Genomic DNA, 20700 nt, shown 5'->3' with positions numbered 1-20700 from the left:
CTTCTTTAAGAGAAGCGATATCGTTGCTTCTGACATAGTCGGGGGCAGTTGTCCCCTTTCTTTTGCCTCGTTAAAGGTCCTCGTCAGTAGCGGGGCGAGCAAGTCCAAATATTTTCTGTAAAATTCAACTGGGAATCCGTCCGGTCCCGGGGCCTTTCCCGTCTGCATGTTCCTAATTCCTTTCACCACTTCTTCTACCGTGATCTGTGCTCCCAGTCCCACCCTTTCCTGCTCTTCCACCTTGGGAATTTCCAGCCGATCCAAAAAATCCATCATTCTCTCCCTCCCATCCGGGGGTTGAGCTTCATACAATTTTTTATAAAAGGTCTTGAACACTTCGTTCACTCTCTCCGCTCCCCGCTCCGTCTCTCCTTCCTCGTCCCTCACCCCCCCTATTTCCCTCGCTGCTCCCCTTTTCCTCAATTGGTGTGCCAGCAATCTGCTCGCCTTCTCTCCATATTCATACTGTACACCCTGCGCCTTCCTCCATTGTGCCTCTGCAGTGCCTGTAGTCAGCAAGTCAAATTCCACATGCAGCCTTTGCCTTTCCCTGTACAGTCCCTCCTCCGGTGCTTCCGCATATTGTCTATCCACCCTCAAAAGTTCTTGCAGCAACCGCTCCCGTTCCTTACTCTCCTGCTTCCCTTTATGTGTCCTTATTGATATCAGCTCCCCCCTAACCACCGCCTTCAACGCCTCCCAGACCACTCCCACCTGAACCTCCCCATTGTCATTGAGTTCCAAGTACTTTTCAATGCATCCCCTCACCCTTAGGCACACCCCCTCATCCGCCATTAGTCCCATGTCCATTCTCCAGGGTGGGCGCCCTCTTGTTTCCTCCCCTATCTCCAAGTCTACCCAGTGTGGGGCATGATCCGAAATGGCTATAGCTGTATATTCCGTTCCCCTCACCCTCGGGATCAATGCCCTACCCAACACAAAAAAGTCTATGCGTGAATAGACTTTATGGACATAGGAGAAAAACGAGAACTCCTTACTCCTAGGTCTACTGAATCTCCACGGGTCCACCCCTCCCATCTGCTCCATAAAATCCTTAAGCACCTTGGCTGCTGCCGGCCTCCTACCAGTCCTGGACTTCGACCTATCCAGCCTTGGTTCCAACACCGTGTTAAAGTCTCCCCCCATTATCAGCTTTCCGGTCTCTAGGTCTGGGATGCGTCCTAGCATTCGCCTCATAAAGTTGGCATCGTCCCAGTTCGGGGCATACACGTTTACCAAAACCACCATCTCTCCCTGTAATTTGCCACTCACCATCACGTATCTGCCCCCGTCATCCGCCACTATAGTCTTCGCCTCGAACATTACCCGCTTCCCCACTAATATAGCCACCCCCCTGTTTTTCGCATCCAGCCCCGAATGGAACACCTGCCCCACCCATCCTTTGCGCAACCTAACCTGGTCTATCAGTTTCAGGTGCGTTTCCTGTAGCATAACCACATCTGCTTTAAGTTTCTTAAGGTGTGCGAGTACTCGTGCCCTCTTTATCGGCCCGTTAAGCCCCCTCACGTTCCACGTGATCAGCCGAGTTGGGGGGCTTCCCACCCCCCCCCCCCCCCCCCTTGCCGGTTAGCCATCATCTTTTTACAGCTTCTCACCCAGTTCCCACGCAGCTGTATCTCTCCCAGACGGTGCCCCCCGCCCATCCTTTCCCGTACCCACTCCCCCCTTTCCCCAGTAGCAGCAACCCAGTAATTCCCCCCTCCCCCCTCCCCCCCCTGCTAGACCCCCCGCTAGCGTAATTACTCCCCCCATGTTGCTCCCAGAAGTCAGCAAACTTTGGCTGACCTCGGCTTCCCCCCGTGATCACGGCTCGCACCGTGCGACGCCCCCTCCTTCCTGCTTCTCTATTCCCGCCATAATTATCATAGCGCGGGAACCAAGCCCGCGCCTCTCCCTCGGCCCCGCCTCCCATGGCCAACGCCCCATCTCCTCTCCCTCCCCACCTCCCCCCATCACCACCTGTGGGAGAAAGAAAAGTTACCATACCGCAGGATTAAAACATAAAACCCCTCTTCGCCCCCCCCATTCGCCCCACCACTTTGTCCAAACGTTCATTTTCATAATCCAATCATTCCAATTTTTCTTCTACAATAAAAGTCCACGCTTCATCCGCCGTTTCAAAGTAGTGGTGCCTCCCTTGATATGTGACCCACAGTCTTGCCGGTTGCAGCATTCCAAATTTTATCTTTTTGTGAAGTACCGCTTTGGCCCGATTTAAAGCTCGCCCTCCTTCTCGCCACCTCCGCACTCCAATCTTGATAAACGCGGATCACCGCGTTCTCCCATTTACTACACCGAGTTTTCTTCGCCCATCTAAGGACCATTTCTCTATCCTTAAAACGGAGGAATCTCACCACTATGGCTCTGGGAGTTTCTCCTGCTCTCGATCCTCGCACCATAACTCGGTATGCTCCCTCCACCTCCAACGGACCCGTCGGGGCCTCCGCTCCCATTAACGAGTGCAGCATCGTGCTCACATATGCCCCGACGTCCGCCCCCTCCACACCTTCAGGAAGGCCAAGAATCCTCAAGTTGTTCCTCCTTGCGTTGTTTTCCAGTGCCTCCAACCTCTCCACAGATCGTTTCTGGTGTGCCTCCTGTATCTCCGACTTCACCACCAGGCCCTGTATATCGTTCTCATTCTCTGCTGCTTTCGCCTTCACGACCCGAAGCTCCTGCTCCTGGGTCTTTTGTTCCTCTTTCAGCCCTTCAATCGCCTGTAATATCGGGGCCAACAACTCTTTCTTCATTTCCTTTTTTATCTCCTCCACGCAGCGTTTCAAGAACTCTTGTTGTTCAGGGCCCCATGTGAAACTGCCACCTTCCGACGCCATCTTGGTTTCTGCTTGCCTTCCTTGCCGTTGTTCCAAAGGATCCGCTGCAATCCGGCCACTTTCCTCTCCTTTTTCCATCCGTGTCCAGGGGGAACACCCTTCTGGTTTACCGCACGGTGTTTTTAGCCGTTAAAATTGCCGTTGGGGCTCCTATCAAGAGCCCAAAAGTCCGTTCCACCGGGAGCTGCCGAAACGTGCGACTCAGCTGGTCATCGCCGCACCCGGAAGTTCAACATGCTACCATCTTTAATGACTTGTGTACAAGTACATCCTTTCGAGTTTCTCCCTTTATTTTAGATATTCTTCCTGTCGAAATGAATCATGTCCTACATCTCTATTGAATTTCATCTACCCAATTAACAACATGTCTGTATCCTTTTGAAGTTCAAGACAATCCTCATCACAGTTGACAATGCTTTCAATCTTTATATCTGTAGCTTTTGAAATGATGGCTTGAACACCACAGTCTAGGTCATTCCTGTAGATCAGGAAGAGCAAGGGACCCAATGCTGACCCCTGGGGAACTCTGCTACAATCCCTCCAATCTGGAAAATAACCATTTATCACTATTCTCTGCTTTGTGTTGCTCACCCAATTTTGTATCCCAGTATCTACTTTCCCTTTTGTTCGTTTTTATCCATGTTGCACCATTTTTAAGGATGGGGTATGTGACTCTTGAATATTGGTCAACTTACACAAACTGGAGTCTTGATTTCATGACATTTAAAGTGCTCCCTGAATTCTCATAGCACAGTTAGTCAATGCACCACTTGTTCAACTGATCTCTTTCAAACAGCTGTGAAAGTAAAAATGAATGTGCCTATGCCATATTTTTGGCATATCTTACCAACTGTTAAATGCTTGTGGGTTTCCTGCACGTAAAAGGTAACTTGAGATTCTGGAAGTGAGGAGAATGCTGCTGAACTGTATTTGTGTAACATTCTGCTGACCAATGTGACAGTTGTTAGAATGGCTGAGCTACTGTAATGTTTAGACTTCTATCAAGGAGATTTTTCAAAAGGACGTTGGAGTAATTAAAATTGTGGCTCGGGAGTCTCTCCATGAAAAATAAAGGAACAATTTATTTGTATTTGATGGGTAAACAATGGACAGTGTTTGATCAAATGGAGATGTCCAACTATTTAACAGCTCGGCCGGCACAGTAGCACAGTGGTTAGCACGGTTAGATGAATTGGACATTCTGAATTTCCCTCCGTGTATTCGAACAGGCGCCTTAGTGTGGCGACCATGGGATTTCACAGTAACTTCATTGCGACACTAATAAAGATTATTATTATTAATGCAAGAGTCATCAGAGTGCAATAAGTCAGAAGATCTGAGGATACAACCAAATGCCCCATGACTGCTATCAGCTCTTATTGTAAAATCCCATCTGGTTCACTCGTGTTCTTCAGGTAAGGAAATCTACTATCCTTTCCTGGTCTGACTCCAGACCCACAGCAATGCGATTGACTCTTAATTGCCCTCTGAGATGGCCTCACAAGTCACTCAGTTCACAGGCATTCTGGAATGTGCACAAATGCTGAGCCTGCTAGCAACTTGCAGAACAAAGAAGATAAATTAAATCTACCTTGCTCTGAACTCAGCCACCAGGCACCATTTTCATGTTGGATCTCAAGATTGACTTTCTCTTGCAGTTGGAAAAAGGTTTGTTTGGTCAAACTTTGCTGTTGTATTATTACTTCGGCCACATTTCTGCGTGTATTCTGCAAAAAAGAGCTTTTTGCAATGTAACACTGTTTCAGTGCAAGTGGTAAATGGCACAAGGCTATATATTCTCCAGATCAGAGTACAGCTTCTGTGCGTGTGCGTGGCACTGTGTCAATATCATCTGGCAACTTTAAACTCGTTTCAGATATTCTCTTGCAGAACTTAAATTAATTTGCGTGCTGTCGCAAATCTGCCAACTTATTTACTATAAATTTGGTATCTGTGCTTTCTAACTTTTACCTTTTTTTTTACAAACAGGCTTACATTTGGCACTTTGTATCCTGCCTACACATCCTATAAAGCTGTCAAGACAAAAAATGTGAAGGAATATGTGAGTACTGTTTCTTTAACAATCCATAATAATTTTTTTGAAAAATATTTTGTTGAGGCATTTATATTATTAATTTTTTTAAAATGTTTATTCAAATTTTTTTAACAAACAAACCCCCCCCCCCCCCCCCAGAACAAAAAGAACACAAACACCACAATCAAAAATAATAAACTACTTGTACATTGGGTTTCTCCCACATATATATTAACCCCCCCCCCATATGACATTCAAAAGTACCCTTGGGGAACCCCCACCCGCCCAAATACCCCCCGAAAGAGACGCCCCTTCTTCCCCCCCCCCCCCCCCCCCCCCCCCCGCCCGCCCGCCTGCCCCTGGGTTGCTGCTGCTGCTGACCTCCTCCTAGCGCTCCGCGAGATAATCTAGGAATGGTTGCCACTGCCTGAAGAACCCCTGCACAGACCCTCTCAAGGCAAACTTTATCCTCTCCAGCTTAATGAACCCTGCCATGTCATTTATCCAGGCTTCCACACTGGGGGGCTTCGCGTCTTTCCATAATAGCAAGATCCTCCGCTGAGCTACCAGGGACGCAAAGGCCAGAATACCGGCCTCTTTCGCCTCCTGCACTCCCGGTTCGTCCGTTACCCCAAATAATGCCAACCCCCAACTCTGCTTGACCTGGACTTTCACCGCCTTGGACATAGTCCTCACGAAACCCCTCCAGAACCCATCCAGTGCCGGGCACGACCAGAACATGTGGACGTGATTCGCCAGGCTTCCCGAGCACCTCCAACACCTGTCCTCCATCCCAAAGAACCTACTCAACCTCGCCCCTGTCATATGCGCTCTGTGAGTAACCTTAAATTGTATAATGCTGAGCCTGGCGCAAGAGGAAGAGGAGTTAACCCTACTCAGGGCATCAGTCCACAGACCCTCATCAATCTCCTCCCCAAGCTCCTCCTCCCACGTGCCCTTAAGCTCCTCTACCGAAACCACCTCCTCTTCTTTCATCTCTTGCTAGATCGCCGAAACCTTGCCCTCTCCGACCCATACACCCGAAATCACCCTGTCCTGAATCCTCTGTGCCGGGAGCAACGGGAATTCCCTCACCTGCCGTCTCACAAACGCCCTCACTTGCATATACCTGAACGCATTTCCCGGGGATAACCCAAACTTCTCCAGCGCCCCTAGGCTCGCAAACGTCCCATCTATAAACAGGTCCCCATTCTGCTGATCCCTGCCCGATGCCAGCTCCGAAACCCCCCATCCATCCTTCCCGGGACGAACCGATGGTTCTCCCGAATCAGGGACCAAACTGAGGCTCCCATCTCGCCCCTATGCCGTCTCCACTGCCCCCAGATCTTCAACGTTGCCACCACCAACGGACTCCTGGTGTACCTTGTCGGCGAGAGCGGTGCTGTCACCAGTGCCCTCGGGCTCATGCCCCTGCAGGACGCCATCTCCAACCTCTTCCACGCCACCCCCTCTCCTTCTATTACCCACTTACGGATCATCGCCACGTTGGCTGCCCAATAGTAGCCGCACAGATTCGGCAGCGCCAGCCCTCCCTGTGCCTGCTACGCTCCAGAAACACCCTCTTTACCCTCAGTGTCTTGTTTGCCCACACGAAACCCATGATGCTCCTACCTACCCTTTTAAAAAAGGCCTTGGTAATCATAATGGGAAGGCACTGGAACACAAAGAGATACCTCAGGAGGACCATCATTTTAACCGACTGTACCCTGCCTGCTAGCGAGAGTGGCAGCACATCCCATCTTTTGAAATCCTCCTCCATCTGCTCCACCAACCCTGTCAAATTGAGCTTGTGCAGGGCCCCCCAGCTCCCAGCCACTTGGATCCCCAAGTACCGAATGTTCCTTTCCGCCCTCTTCAATGGTAGGTCGTCTATCCCCCTTCCCTGGTCCCCTGGATGCACCACAAAGAGCTCACTTTTCCCTACGCTGAGCTTATAGCCCGAGAAGTCCCCAAACTCCCTTAGGATCCGCATGACCGCCACCATCCCCTCCACTGGATCTGCCACATACAGCAACAGGTCGTCCGCATACAGCGACACCCGATGTTCTCCCCCTCGGACCAACCCCCTCCATTTCCTGGACTCCCTTAGTGCCATGGCCAAAGGCTCAATTGCCAATGCAAACAAGAAGGGGGACAGGGGGCACCCCTGCCTCGTCCCTCGGTACAGCCGAAGGTGCTCCGACCTCCGCCAATTCGTAGCCACACTCGCCACCGGGGCTCTATATAGGAGCCTGACCCAAATGATAAACACCTCCCCGAACCCAAACCTTCACAACACTTCCTAAAGATACTCCCACTCCACCCGGTTGAAGGCCTTCTCCGTGTCCATAGCTGCCACTACCTCCGCCTCTCCTTCCACCGATGGCATCATAATCACGTTAAGGAGCCTCCGCACATTAGTGTTTAGCTGCCTGCCCTTTACAAATCCCGTCTGGTCCTCATAAATCACCCCAGGGACACAGTCCTCAATTCACGTAGCCAGCACTTTTGCCAGCAACTTAGCATCCACATTGAGGAGCGAGATCGGTCTATACGACCCACATTGCAGTGGGTCCTTCTCCCGCTTCAGAATCAGTGAGATCAGCGCCCCGGATATTGTCAGGGGCAGGGTCCCCCTCTCCCTTGCCTCATTGAAAGCCCTCACTAACAACGGGCCTAGCAGGTCCACATATTTCCTATAAAACTCGACCGGGAACCCATCTGGCCCTGGGGCCTTCCCCGCCTGCATGTTCCCCAATCCTTTAACCAGCTCCTCCAACCCAATTGGCGCCCCTAAACCAGCCACCTCCTGCTCTTCCACCCTCCGGAACCTCAGTTGATCCAAAAATCGTCACATCCCCTCTACCCCCGCTGGGGGCTCAGATCTGTACAGCTCCTCCTAGAAGTCCTTAAATACCTCATTTACACTCACCGCACTCCCCACTGTATTCCCCCTGCTATCCTTAACTCCACCTATCTCCCTCGCTGCCACCCTCTTATGGAGCTGGTGTGCCAGCATCCGGCTCGCCTTCTCCCCATACTCGTACGTCGCCCCCTGTGCTTTCCTCCACTGTGCCTCTGCTTTCCCTGTGGTCAACCGGTCAAACTCCGCCTGGAGGCTTCGACGCTCCCCAAGTAGTCCCTCCTCGGGGGGCCTCTGCATATCTCCTGTCCACCCTTACGATCTCCCCCACCAACCTCTCCCTGCCCTCTCTCTTCTCCCTGTGGGCCCTAATGGAGATTAACTCTCCCCTGACCACCGCCTTCAACGCCTCCCAGACTACCCCCACCTGCACCTCTCCGTTGTCATTGGCCTCCAAGTATCTCTCAATGCACCCTCCCGCACACCACCTCATCTGCCAGTAATCCCACATCAAGATGCCACAGCGGGAGCTGGTCCCTCTCCTAACTCCAGCTCCACCCTGTGCGGGGCGTGGTCTGAGATGGCTATGGCCGAATACTCCGTTCCTTCCACTTTCGGGATTAGCGCCCTACTCAAAACAACAAAATCTATCTGGGAGTAGGCTCTATGTACATGGGAAAAGAATGAGAATTCCCTGGCCAGAGGCCTAGCAAACCTCCATGGATGCACTGCCCCCATCTGGTCCATAAACCCCTAAGCACCTTGGCCGCAGCCGGCCTCTTCCCCGTCTTGGATCTGGAGCAATCTTATGCTGGATCCAACACCGTGTTGAAATCCCCCCCCCCCATTATCAAGCTTCCTGCCTCCAAGTCCGGAATCCGACCCAGCATGCGGTTCATAAATCCGGCATCATCCCAGTTTGGGGCGTATACGTTTACCAGTACCACCCACACCCCCTGCAACCTACCGCTCACCATCACATATCGCCCTCCATTATCCACTACAATATTCTTGGCCTCAAACGACACCCGCTTCCCCACCAGTATTGCAACCCCTCTGTTCTTCGCATCCAGCCCCGAATGGAATACCTGTCCTACCCATCCCTTTCTCAACCTGACCTGGTCTGCCACCTTCAAATGTGTCTCCTGAAGCATGACCATGTCTGCCTTCAGTCCCTTTAGGTGCGCGAACACTCGGGCCCTCTTAACCTGCCCATTCAGGCCCCTCACATTCCAAGCTATCAGCCGGATTGGGGGGTTTCTCACCTCCCCCCTTTCCTGGCCGACTAGCCATCTCCTTTTCTAGGCCAGTCACGTGCCCGCGTCTCCTGCACCCTCAGTCCCCCAAACGGCGGATCCCCGCCCCGACCACCTCTCCTATTTCCAGTTCCCCATTGGCCAATGCAGCAGCAACCCTATACCCCCCCCCCCCCTCCCCCCGCTAGATCCATATCTAGCTCTTTTGCTCCTCCTCTCTCCTCCCCCCCCCCATAACACTCCCGTAAGTCAGCTGACACCAGCCTCTCCCGCCTTCCCATCGACCCCCCCCCGCCCCAGTGTGGGAATCCCCCCTCCCCCTCCTCCCTAGCAGTCAGTGTGCGCTCCTCTCCAGCACCGCCCATCCCCCCCGCTGGCCCCCACCCCCGTCCTTCCCTAGCGCGGGAAAAAGCCCGTGCTTTCCTGAGCCGGCCCCGCCCCCTCTGGCGCAGCTCCTTTTGCGGCCTTATCTCAATTCCCCTATCCCTGGGCCTCCCCTCCCTCCAATACCGGCGGCCACACTCTCCCACAGTCTCCCCATCAAATCCCTTCACCCATCCCCATCCAGCACCCAACCAAGGGAACATTCCCGACACGTAGTGAAAACCATATATACCAGCCGACATCCCCCCCACAACCACAGACCCTCAATTTGAGTCCAACTTTTCAGTCTGTATAAAGCTCCAAGCCTCCTCAGGCGTTTCGAAATAGTGGTGCCGATCCTGGAACGTGACCCACAATCGCGCTGGCTGCAGCATACCGAACTTCACCCCCTTCCGATGGAGCACCGCCTTGGCCCGATTAAAGCCAGCTCTCTTCTTTGCCACCTCTGCACTCCAGTCCTGGTAGATTCGGATCTCCGTGTTCTCCCACCTGCTGCTCCGCTCTTTCTTGGCCCATCTCAAGACACGCCCTCTATCCATAAAGCGGTGAACCCTCACCATTACAGCCCTTGGCGGCTCGTTGGCCTTGGGTCTCCTTGCCAGGGCCCGATGAGCCCCATCTAGCGCCAGGGGGCTCGGGAAGGCTCCCGTGCCCATCAGCGAATTGAGCATCGTGCTCTCACATGCCCCGGTATCGGGCCCCTCAACTCCTTCAGGGAGACCCAGAATCCGAAGATTCTTCCTCCTCGACCTATTCTCCAGGTCCTCAAATCTTTCCGCCCATCTCTTATGCAGCGCCTCGTGTGCCTCGACCTTCATCGCCAGGCCCAAGATCTCATCCTCGTTCTCCGAGGCTTTCTGCCGCACCTCCCGGATCGCCGCCCCCTGGGCCCTCTGGGTCTCCACTAGCTTCTCAATCGCCGCCTTCATTGGCGCCAGCATTTCTGTCTTCAGCTCCTCAAAGCAGCGTTTAAGAAACTCCTGCTGCTCCCGCGACCACTGCGTCCATGCTGCTTGATCTCCACCTGCTGTCAGCTTGCTTTTTTTCCCTCTCACTTTTCGCTGCTCCAAGATCCCTTTTTTCACCGCTCCACTCCTGGTCCAATCCATATAATGTCGGGGGGACCTTGCTGTCACCTTCCCACACTGGAAGCTGTCGAACAAGTGTCGTTGGGGCCCCTCTAGAGAGCCCTAAAGTCCGTTCCCGGAGGGAGCTGCCGAACGTGCGACCTATTCAGGCATGGCCGCAACCGGAAGTGCCTATATTATAAATTTTAACACCATAAACAATCACACACCAGGGGGGAAAAAAGCCCCAGCCAACATGACTCCCCTTTTCAGCCAACATGGCTTAACTAATACTCCAACAACAACTCTTTGATATAGGACAGAGGTCAGAGGTAGGTTCTTTACGCAAAGAGTAGTGAGGCCGTGGAATGCCCTACCTGCTACAGTAGTGAACTCGCCAACATTGAGGGCATTTAAAAGTTTATTGGATAAACATATGGATGATAATGGCATAGTGTAGGTTAGATGGCTTTTGTTTCGGTGCAACATCGTGGGCCGAAGGGCCTGTACTGCGCTGTATTGTTCTATGTTCTATGTTCTTCTTTCCCCCTCCCCCAAATGTGCTGACAGCTGATTCTTTTCCAAAGAAGTCAATAAATGGCTGCCACCTCCAGGCAAACCGGAGCATCAAGCCCCTCAGGGCGAACGTAACTTTCTTAAGCCTGAGAAACCCAGCCATGTCCCTTACACCCCCCCCCCCCCCCCCCCCCCCCTCCCTGACTTTGGGGGTTCCGAGTCCCTCCATGCTAGCAAGATCCGTCTCCGGGCCACCAGGGAGGCAAAGGCCAAGACGTCGGCCCGTCGCCCCCTGGACTCCCGAGTCTTCTGACACTCCAAAGATCGCCACCTCTGTACTCGGAACCATCTTACCTACAGTAACTTTGACATGATGTCAGCAAACCTCTGCCAGGATCCCCCAAGCTTCAGACATGCCCAAAACATATGGATATGATTCACAGGTCTACCCACACACTGCCCACACCTATCATCCACCCCTTCAAAAAGCCTGCTCATCCGAGCCACTGTCATATGTGCCCTGTGGACCACCTTAAATTATATAAGGCTAAGCCTGGCACACGACGAGGATGCATTGATTCTCCCCAGGGTGTCCTCGCATAATCCAGCCTCCAACTCCATATCTAACTCTCTCTCTCTTCCCCCCCCCCCCCCCCCCCCCCCCACTTCCTCTTCATCTCCCCCCTCGGGTCTCCCTCCCAGTCTATCAGTTCCTTGTATATTTCCGCTATCTTCCCCTCCCCCACTCTCGGTTTTGACACCGCCTTATCCTGTCGCCCCTTGGGCCTGGGGCTTTGCCGGATTGCACTGCCTTCAGCCCCTCCACCACTTCTGCCAACCCGATGGGGGCACCTAAACTTTCCAGCAGATCCTCTTCCACCCTCGGGAACTCCAACCCCTCCAAAAACCGCCTCGTCCCCTCCACCCTGGCCGGGGTCTCCAACTCATACAGCTACTGTAAAACTCCCTGAACACCCCATTCACCCCCACTGGATCCAAAATCGTGTTTCTCCCCCCACCCCACATCGATACGTCCTGTTTCCCCAATTGTGCGCCAACATTTTGCTCGCCTTCACCCCTTATTCACCATCTCGCTCTCCTCAGCTGCCCAACGGCTTTCCCCGTGGGTAACAACCCAAACTCCATTTGCAGCGGCTGCCGCTCCGACAACAGCCCTGCCTCCGGGCCCTCAATACCTCCTATCCACCTCCACTAGCCTTTCCATCTCCACCCGCTCCACCTTCTCCCTGTGTGCTTTCAATGTCTCCCACAGCCTGGCTCGTTTAACTTCACATATGGCAGCCTTCATCTGCTCACCAACCTCCGCGTCTGACGAAAGCCCCACATCTAGCCTCCACTGCGGGCGAAGGCCCCCTCCCTTATTCACCCATAAGTGCACCCAATACGGAGCCTGATCCGACACCACAATCGCTGAATACTCTACGTCGACCACCTCCGCCAACAGCATCTTGCCGAGGTCAAAAAAGCAAATTCGGTAGGACACGCGGTGTACATGCGAAAAGAACGAAAGCTCCTTCGCCCTCAGCCTCCCAAACCTCCGCGGATCCACCCCCCCCCTCCCATGTGCTCCAGAAACCTCCTCAGCTCCGCTGACACCCTCCCCGACCTCTAACTCGACCGATCCAACCTTGGATCCAAAACCCTCATGAATTCCACATCGTTCCAGTTTGGAGCATAAATATTCACTAGCACCACCAGCATCCCCTCTGATTTCTGACCCACCATCACCTATCTCCTCCCCCCCCCCCCCCCCCCCCCCCCCCGAGTCAGCCACTATACTCCCCACTTCGAATGCCACCCATTTGTGAATCATAATTGCCACCCCCCTTGTTTTACAATCCAATCCTGAATGGAATACCTGCCATACCCACCCTTTCCTCCGCCTAGTCTGATTCAACCTTCAGGTCCTCTTGACCTGCCCATTCAACCCTCTCTCATTCCATGTGATCAGCCTGGTCGGGGGGGGCACCTTGCTTGCCCCCTTCCCCACCAATCAACCATAACCCCTCCTGGGCCAGCCTCCAGCCCGCGTCCCCCACCTCCTCAGGCCCACCCTTGGGTGCCTACCATCATCGACCCTCTCCATACCATGTTCTAGAAACCCCTCCCTGGTCAGCAGTCCCGTTCCCCCCACCCACCATGAAATAACAGCCCCAACCCCCATCAACACACTAACTGCCCCCCCTGGGCTCAAACATTATCATGGTGCAAACTTAACAAGGGGGAATTTGAACAATCCTTGGAAGCTGATGAGGAAGCCGCAGGGGAATGAACCGCCGAGGGTGATGATGTTGTGCCTGCACCGGTTCCTGGACAAGGAGAGGATCCTGAGATGGGCCAGACAGACGAGGCACTGTATTTGGGAGGGCAATGAGCTGCATGTACCAGAACCTGGGTGCAGAGCTGGCCAAGAAGAGGGCCACAAGGTGAAGGTGGCCCTCTTTAAGAAAGGGGTGAAATTTGGTATGCTGTACCTGGCGTGCCTGTGGGTGACATATAAGAGTCGGTAGCTGGAGGAGGCAATGGAATTTGTCAGAGACAATGAACTGGCAGAAGAAGGAGGACACTGAACTTTTGAGGAGATGCTCGTTTTCTGTTCCTTTGGGGTTTTTCTTGCATTTTGTTTGGGACGATTGCGCTATGGTTTTTTTTGGTGGGGGGTGAGTTGCTCTTTTCTTTGAGTTGGGTGGGTGTTGTTTAGTTAAGGGCGAGTGTTGACACGTTATGTTATAGTAGCCATCACGGAGATTTCATTGAGGGAGGGGCAAAATTGGCAGTTTAACATCCTGGGATACAGAATTTTCAGGAGGGACAGGGGAGGGGGCAAAAGAGGGGGAGGCAATGCACTATTAGTTAAAGAGTCAATTACTGCAGTAAGGAGAGATGATATCTTGGGGATGGCGTTAAATGAAGCATTGTGGATCGAGCTTGGGGACAAAAAATGACAAAAGAGGGACAACCGCATTGCTAGGTGTTTATTATAGACCCCCAGGTAGTCAGCGGGATACTGAAGAGTGGGAGCCTGGAACTCTGCCGGGGAGGTCGTGGAAGCAGATACGATAGTGACTTTTAAGGGGCGTCTTGACAAATACATGAATAGGATGGGAATAGAGGGATACGGTCCCCGGAAGGGATGGGGATTTTAGTTCAGATGAGCATCATGGTCTGTGCAGGCTTCGAGGGCTGAAACGTCTGTTCTGTGCTGTAATTTACTTTGTTTTATTGTAAAACGTGACACTTTATGTAAGAATAGAGACTTGGCATGCTGGATATGGGAGCGTGGGTGGCATGGTAGGACAGTGGTTAGCACTGTTGCTTCACAACAGCAGGGTCCCAGGTTCAATTCCCGGCTTGGGTCACTGTCTGTGGGGAGTCTGCACTTACTCCCCATGTCTGCGTGGGTTTCCTCCGGGTGCTCCAGTTTCCTCCCACAAGTCACGAGAAACGTGCTTGTTAGGTGAATTGGACATTCTGAATTCTCCCTCTGTGTACCTGAACTGACGCGGGGCTTTTCACATTAACTTCATTGCAGTGTTCATGTGAGCCTACTTGTGACAATAATAAATATTATTGTTAGAAGCCCATTGTGGTTGGTAGGATGGGCTATAACGTAGGACTGGCTGAGATCTGATTCCTCTCGTTCTGTAAATGAATTGGAAGAATACTCAAACTATTTCCAAAGTTAAGTCACAGAAGATTTAGCAAAACGGGCAGTCTAAACCCCAAACTTTCACACCTCTTCAGTAAAGCTTAAAGTTTATTTTCAGTCCTCCCTCTGCAAATAGTTTCAGCTTACACTAGGATCCTGGTGCTTGCGAGTTGCCTTCTTGACACGCAAACTTGCCTTGAGAACTGAGCTGCGTTATTTGGGTTCCTCCCTCTAGAGGGACATCCAAGCATGTCTGCTTGAGGAGCCTCCCTCGCAGTTTCCTGTGGGCAGCACGGTAGCATTGTGGATAGCACAATTGCTTCACAACTCCAGAGTCCCAGGTTCGATTCCGGCTTGGGTCACTGTCTGTGAGGAGTCTGCACATCCTCCCTGTGTGCGTGGGTTTCCTCCGGGTGCTCCGGTTTCCTCCTACAGTCCAAAGATGTGCAGGTTAGGTGGATTGGCCATGATAAATTGCCCTTAGTGTCCAAAATTGCCCTTAGTGTTGGGTGGGGCTACTGGGTTATGGGGATAGGGTGGAGGTGTTGACCTTGGGTAGGGTGCTCTTTCCAAGAGCCGGTGCCCCACAAGGCTGTGTCCTCCGCCCCCTACTATACTCCTTAAACACCTATGACTGTGGCCAAATTCCCCACCAACTCTATTTTCAAATTTACTGATGACACCACAGTATTGGTCGGATTTCAAACACTGGTGAGACAGAATACAGGAATGAGATAGAGAATCTGGTGAACTGGTGCGATGACAATAATCTCTCCCTCAATGTCAACAAAACGATGGAGATTGTCATCGACTTCAGGAAGCGTAGTGGAGAACGTGACCCTGTCTGCATCAATGGGAACAAAGTAGAAAGGTTCGAGAGCTTCAAGTTTTTAGGTATCCAGATCACCAACGACATGTCCTGGTCCCCCCCCATGCCGACACTAGTTAAGAAAGCCCATCATCGACTACTTTCTCAGAAGACTAAGGAAATTTGGCATGTCAGCTACGACCCTCCCCAACTTCTACAGATGCACCATAGAAAGCATTCTTTCTGGTTGTATCACAGCTTGGTTTGGATCCTGCTCTGCCCAAGACCGCAGGAAACTACTAAAGGTCATGAATGTAGCCCAATCCATCACGCAAACCAGCCTCCCATCCATTGACTCTATCTATAATTCCCGCTTCCTCAGAAATGCAGCCAGCATAATTAAGGACCCCACGCACCCCGGACATACTCTCTTCCACCTTCTTCCATCAGGAAAAAGATACCAAAGTTTGAGGTCACGTACCAACCGACTCGAGCAGCTTCTTCCCTACTGCCATCAGACTTTTGAATGGACCTACCTCGAATGAAGTTGATCTTTTCTCTACACCCTAGTTATGACTGTAACATTATATTCTGCAGTCTCAGGGCAGCACGGTGGCACAGTGGTTAGCATTGTTGCCTACGGCGCTGAGGACCTGGGTTTGAATCCCGGCCCTGGGTCACTGCCTGTGTGGAGTTTGCACGTTCTCCCCGTGTCTGCGCGGGTTTCACCCCCACAACCCAAAGATGTGCAGGATAGGCGGATTGGCCACACTAAATTGCCCCTTAATTGGAAAAAATAATTGGGTACTCTAAACTGTATTAAAAAGAAATTAAAAATATTCTGCAGTCTCTCCTTCCTTCCCTATGTACTGTTGGTACAGCATGCAAGAAACAATACTTTTCACTGTATACTAATACATGTGACAATAATAAATCAAATGAAATGTCAGGATGTTATGTAGCTTGTCGGAGAGCTTTCAGGTGGCGGTGTTCCAATTCACCTGTGCCCTGCAAAATTACTTCCCCAAAGTTGTTGCAGTACTGGGCAGAGTACAATAATGATCTTTTGTGGTTTAGAAGGGCTCACAACACACAGATCACTCCTCCACTTATTCAGTTGGCCAGAATTTGCCACTCTTACAATAATAATCTTAATTATTGTCACAAGTAGACTTACGTTGACGCTACAATGAACTTACTGTGAAAATCCCCTAGCCACACTCGGGCGCCTGTTTGGGTACACCGAGGGAGAATTCAGAATGTCCAATTCACCGAACAAGCACGTCTTTTGGGACTTGTGGGAGGGAACCGAAGCACCCGGAGGAAACCCACGCAGACACGGGGGAGAATGTGCAGACTGCACAGACAGTGACCCAAGCGTGAATCGAACCCAGGACACTGGCGCTGTGCAGCCACAGTGCAAACCACTGTGCTACCTTTGCCAATATTATGTGTTCAAAATTTGCATAATCTTGCCTTTTCTGCTTCCATTAACATGACACTAACAATGTTAACAACTCTGCAGATTGGATAAAAACAGTGCTCATGTTCCCTGATCATTGTTCATTGTCCACTTTCTTCAATGTCCTTCCCATTCGTTGAAAGTGAGTGCTATCACTTTTCAATTCGGGCATCTCGGCAAAGGCTGATAGCATCCTCATCCCTCCTTGACATGCAATGGTTTCAGTCGATGGCTCCGTCCGTTTCTCGCTCAACCCCATGGCCAATCGATTCTGAACTTAGCTGCAAAGCCTTGATTGCGACCCAGGATGAAATCCACACAAACCGGACAACTGTTTTGACCTAACGGGCACTGTCTTTTTGGATGATTGAATTGTTCAGTTTTATGTGCTGTGATGTTGCTGCAGCCATGTATTTATGGTGTGATGTTTTTGTGAGTATAGGAAACGTCAAAAGCAAATTGACTATTGAAGAAAACAACCATTGCAGCTTTTGGCTGGCCACTTTGGAAAAGTGCTTTAAAAAAGGGGGGCATCCCTGACCTTTAATTAAGCTGTCCTTGACAAATTAGCTCTGGAAGCTGCTTACTGCAGCTTTCTGACCTCGCTTAAGTCGGATGATCGGGTGAGAAAGATACAGCATTCCCACGGGTAAGTAACTCTCAGTGAACAGGCTGTGATTATCACTGATAGAAGCTAGGCCCTTTATTCCTTTTACTCCTTGTATATATAAGTCTTTTGCTCAAAAGTTGTTTATTCTGCTTTCCACTTCCATGTAATTTAAGGCAATAGGAGCTTAGACTCTTGTTTGGAGAGCAATCTTGTGTTCTATTGACTGTGCAACTAAGGCATCTGGTTTCTCCTTAGGTCCGATGGATGATGTATTGGATTGTGTTTGCAATCTTCACAAGTATAGAAACCTTCACGGACATATTTATTTCCTGGTAAGTTGTAAACTACCTCCAATGTGCTGAAGTTTGCTGAGAGATTATGCCACCTTTCTTTTACATGATTTGGTGGGAGAGTGAGGGATTCAAGAGATTTGATCGGGGTGAAGAGGGGTAAAGCTATCCAACTTGTTCTGAAATGTGCATCTTGACTTCATTTTGACATGAAGTTTGTGCCAGAGTTAAAGCTGCTTCAATATCATTGTAGGACTGAAACAATAGATCTGGACATGAGATCATTTTGGATGAAATGTACTTGCAGCAAGCAAATTACCCAAGTGGGTTTAACTCTGCTGCCCCTGAAGCAAATGATCAATGGTAGTGCTACTTACTTCACTGGCAACCCAGGCAAAAGGCCAGCCACATGAATTTTCACATGCTGACCTTGCACATCCTTCCTTCGTCACATCTATTCTGATGTGTAACCTTGTGCACTTGTCCAAATTCTGTGAGCTGAAGGTATTGAAGAGGAGCTGCCATAAATAGATGAATGCTGATCATAAAAATGAGATTTCAGGTATTAACTTCAAGTTAATACCTGAAATGTTATCATGGAAGGTGGAACACGATTTTCTAACAATGATGCGTCGCTGTTCGTAGATAACTGACCTGGACCTGAAATTCTCTCGCCTGCAGGTTCCCGTTCTATTATGAAATCAAGGTTGCATTTGTTGTCTGGCTTTTGTCCCCATACACTAAGGGTGCCAGCATGATTTACAGGAAGTTTATTCATCCCACACTCTCTTCTAAAGAGAAGGTGAGTAAACTGCATCTCTTCAATGTTGTTAGGCTGCAATATTAAATAACATATTGTGCTTTCATGGAGAGTTGCAGCAGAAGCTTTTTGAAAACCCCATCCATTTTTACAAGTGAAGTAATATGATAGTAGTCAAATAGCTTTCAGTAATCAGTTTAGACTGATAAAAACTAACTTTTGAAGAAAAAGCAGGTTCTTGAGACTGAGCATATGTGGGACAGCTTGAAATGAACATTTTGTTCTGTTGCAACAAATGGCCTTTGTGGTTCACATGGCCAGGCACTTAGCTGGCAAAGTGCATCAGTTGCACTGCAATAGGTTTCCTTTCACATTTTTGCACGTCAAATATGAACAGTTTTCCTCTTTAGCTTTAAGGGTGGCTACCAGTGAGTTGAAACACGTTGTTACGCCTTGTCATACATATTTATTTATTTTAGAAATTTAGAGTACCAATTCATTTTTTCCAATAAAGGGGCAATTTAGCGTGGCCAATCCACCTGCATATCTTTAGGTTGTGGGAGTGAAACCCATGCTGACACGGGGAGAATGTGGGATTTTGGCAGCAGATGAGCTGAGATGAGCAAAATATTAAGCCCGATGCACAGACAGTGACCCAGAGCCGGGATCGAACCTGGGACCTCAGCACCGTGAAGCAGAAGTACTAACCCACTGTGCCACCATGCTGCCCTCTTGTCATATATTTTAAGCTACTTCTCTGTGATCTCTGTTTTAATTGAGCTTAAACTGACTTTCCAGTCTTGTCAATATATAACTGGAGCTTTCAAGGATTAGGCTGATGGCCACGGAGCTCTGCAGGATTATCACTGTGCTAAAATTGCACTTTTTAACCTGTCACTCGAGACCAAACAAGCTTGATGCTGATGTCCTGAGGCTTGGATGTGTGAATTGGAAAAGTGTTCCATTCCCAAGACTAAGGTCCACCACCTTTTTTTACTTAAAAAGTCCACAAAATGGAAACTAAAAACTGCAGTCCACTACTCCGAACTTCAGATTATGCAAGTACAATGAATTGTCCCAGAATGTTTTGCAGGAATACGATAAAGCAAAATATGACACCGAGTCTCAAAGGAGATATTAAGTCAGATGATCAAAAGCATGGTCATAGGTGGATATGAAGTAGTGTCTTGAGGGAGGCAGAGGCAGAGAGGTATTTGGAGGAAATTGGGCAGCTGAAGGCACAACTACCAATGGTGGAGTCATTAAAATCAGGAGTATCGAAAAGGCCAGAATTGCAGAACACAGACATCATGGAGGGTTGTGAGGTTCAAGGTTGCAGAGATGGGGAGGGTCAAGCCAAGGAGGGATTTGAAACCAAGGATGATGCTTGTCGAGGAGCCACGGTTGGTCAGTCAGCACGGGTGAGAGGAGAATGATACCTGCGAGTTAAGACATGGGCAGCAGAGTTTTGGATGATGTTGGGTTGACTGAGCATAGAATGTGGGAGACCAACCAGGAGTGTGTTCAAAGAGTTGAGTCCCAAGATAATGATAGCACAAATGAGGGATTTTGGCAGCAGATGAGCAAAATATTAAGCCCTATGCAAGTGATGAAGCACCTATTTTAACATGCATCTGAAACATCAGAAACAGTATGATTCCTTTGAATGGGAAACCTGAACTGCATCAATTAAGCCAGCTGAATTCTGATCAACATAGCAATTAAATATTGACCTGCAGCCCATCCGTCATCTTCCGGAAGCTGCTGCCTTATTTGGCTTGGCTGTCCGTGACATTCTTGAAGTGTGAAAGGGGTTGGTTGATTTAGTAGTGGTAATTCTGTTTTGAAACCCCGCTAACGTTATGTGCGAGAGTGTTCCAACCTCAAATACTATTTTTGCGTGGTGTATTGCTTTCATGGATGTTTGTGGAAACAGTGAGAATGCAAACCTCTCTGTAGTTAAGCAACAATAAAAGTATTTATGAATGCAGAAAAAAGATAGTGAAACACTACAAGAACAGTCGTATACTTTGACAGTAAGCATTCAGTCCCTGGAAGACTGGGAAACCCAAAAGCATCTATTTCTCTCATAATCCTAGAGTCGACATGAGACCCCCCCGTTTC

Source organism: Scyliorhinus torazame, chromosome 20 (assembly GCF_047496885.1).
Source record: "Scyliorhinus torazame isolate Kashiwa2021f chromosome 20, sScyTor2.1, whole genome shotgun sequence".
NCBI classification, from domain to species: domain Eukaryota; kingdom Metazoa; phylum Chordata; class Chondrichthyes; order Carcharhiniformes; family Scyliorhinidae; genus Scyliorhinus; species Scyliorhinus torazame.
The sequence above is the reverse complement of the archived record's forward strand: the minus strand, read 5'-3'. Positions refer to the sequence as shown.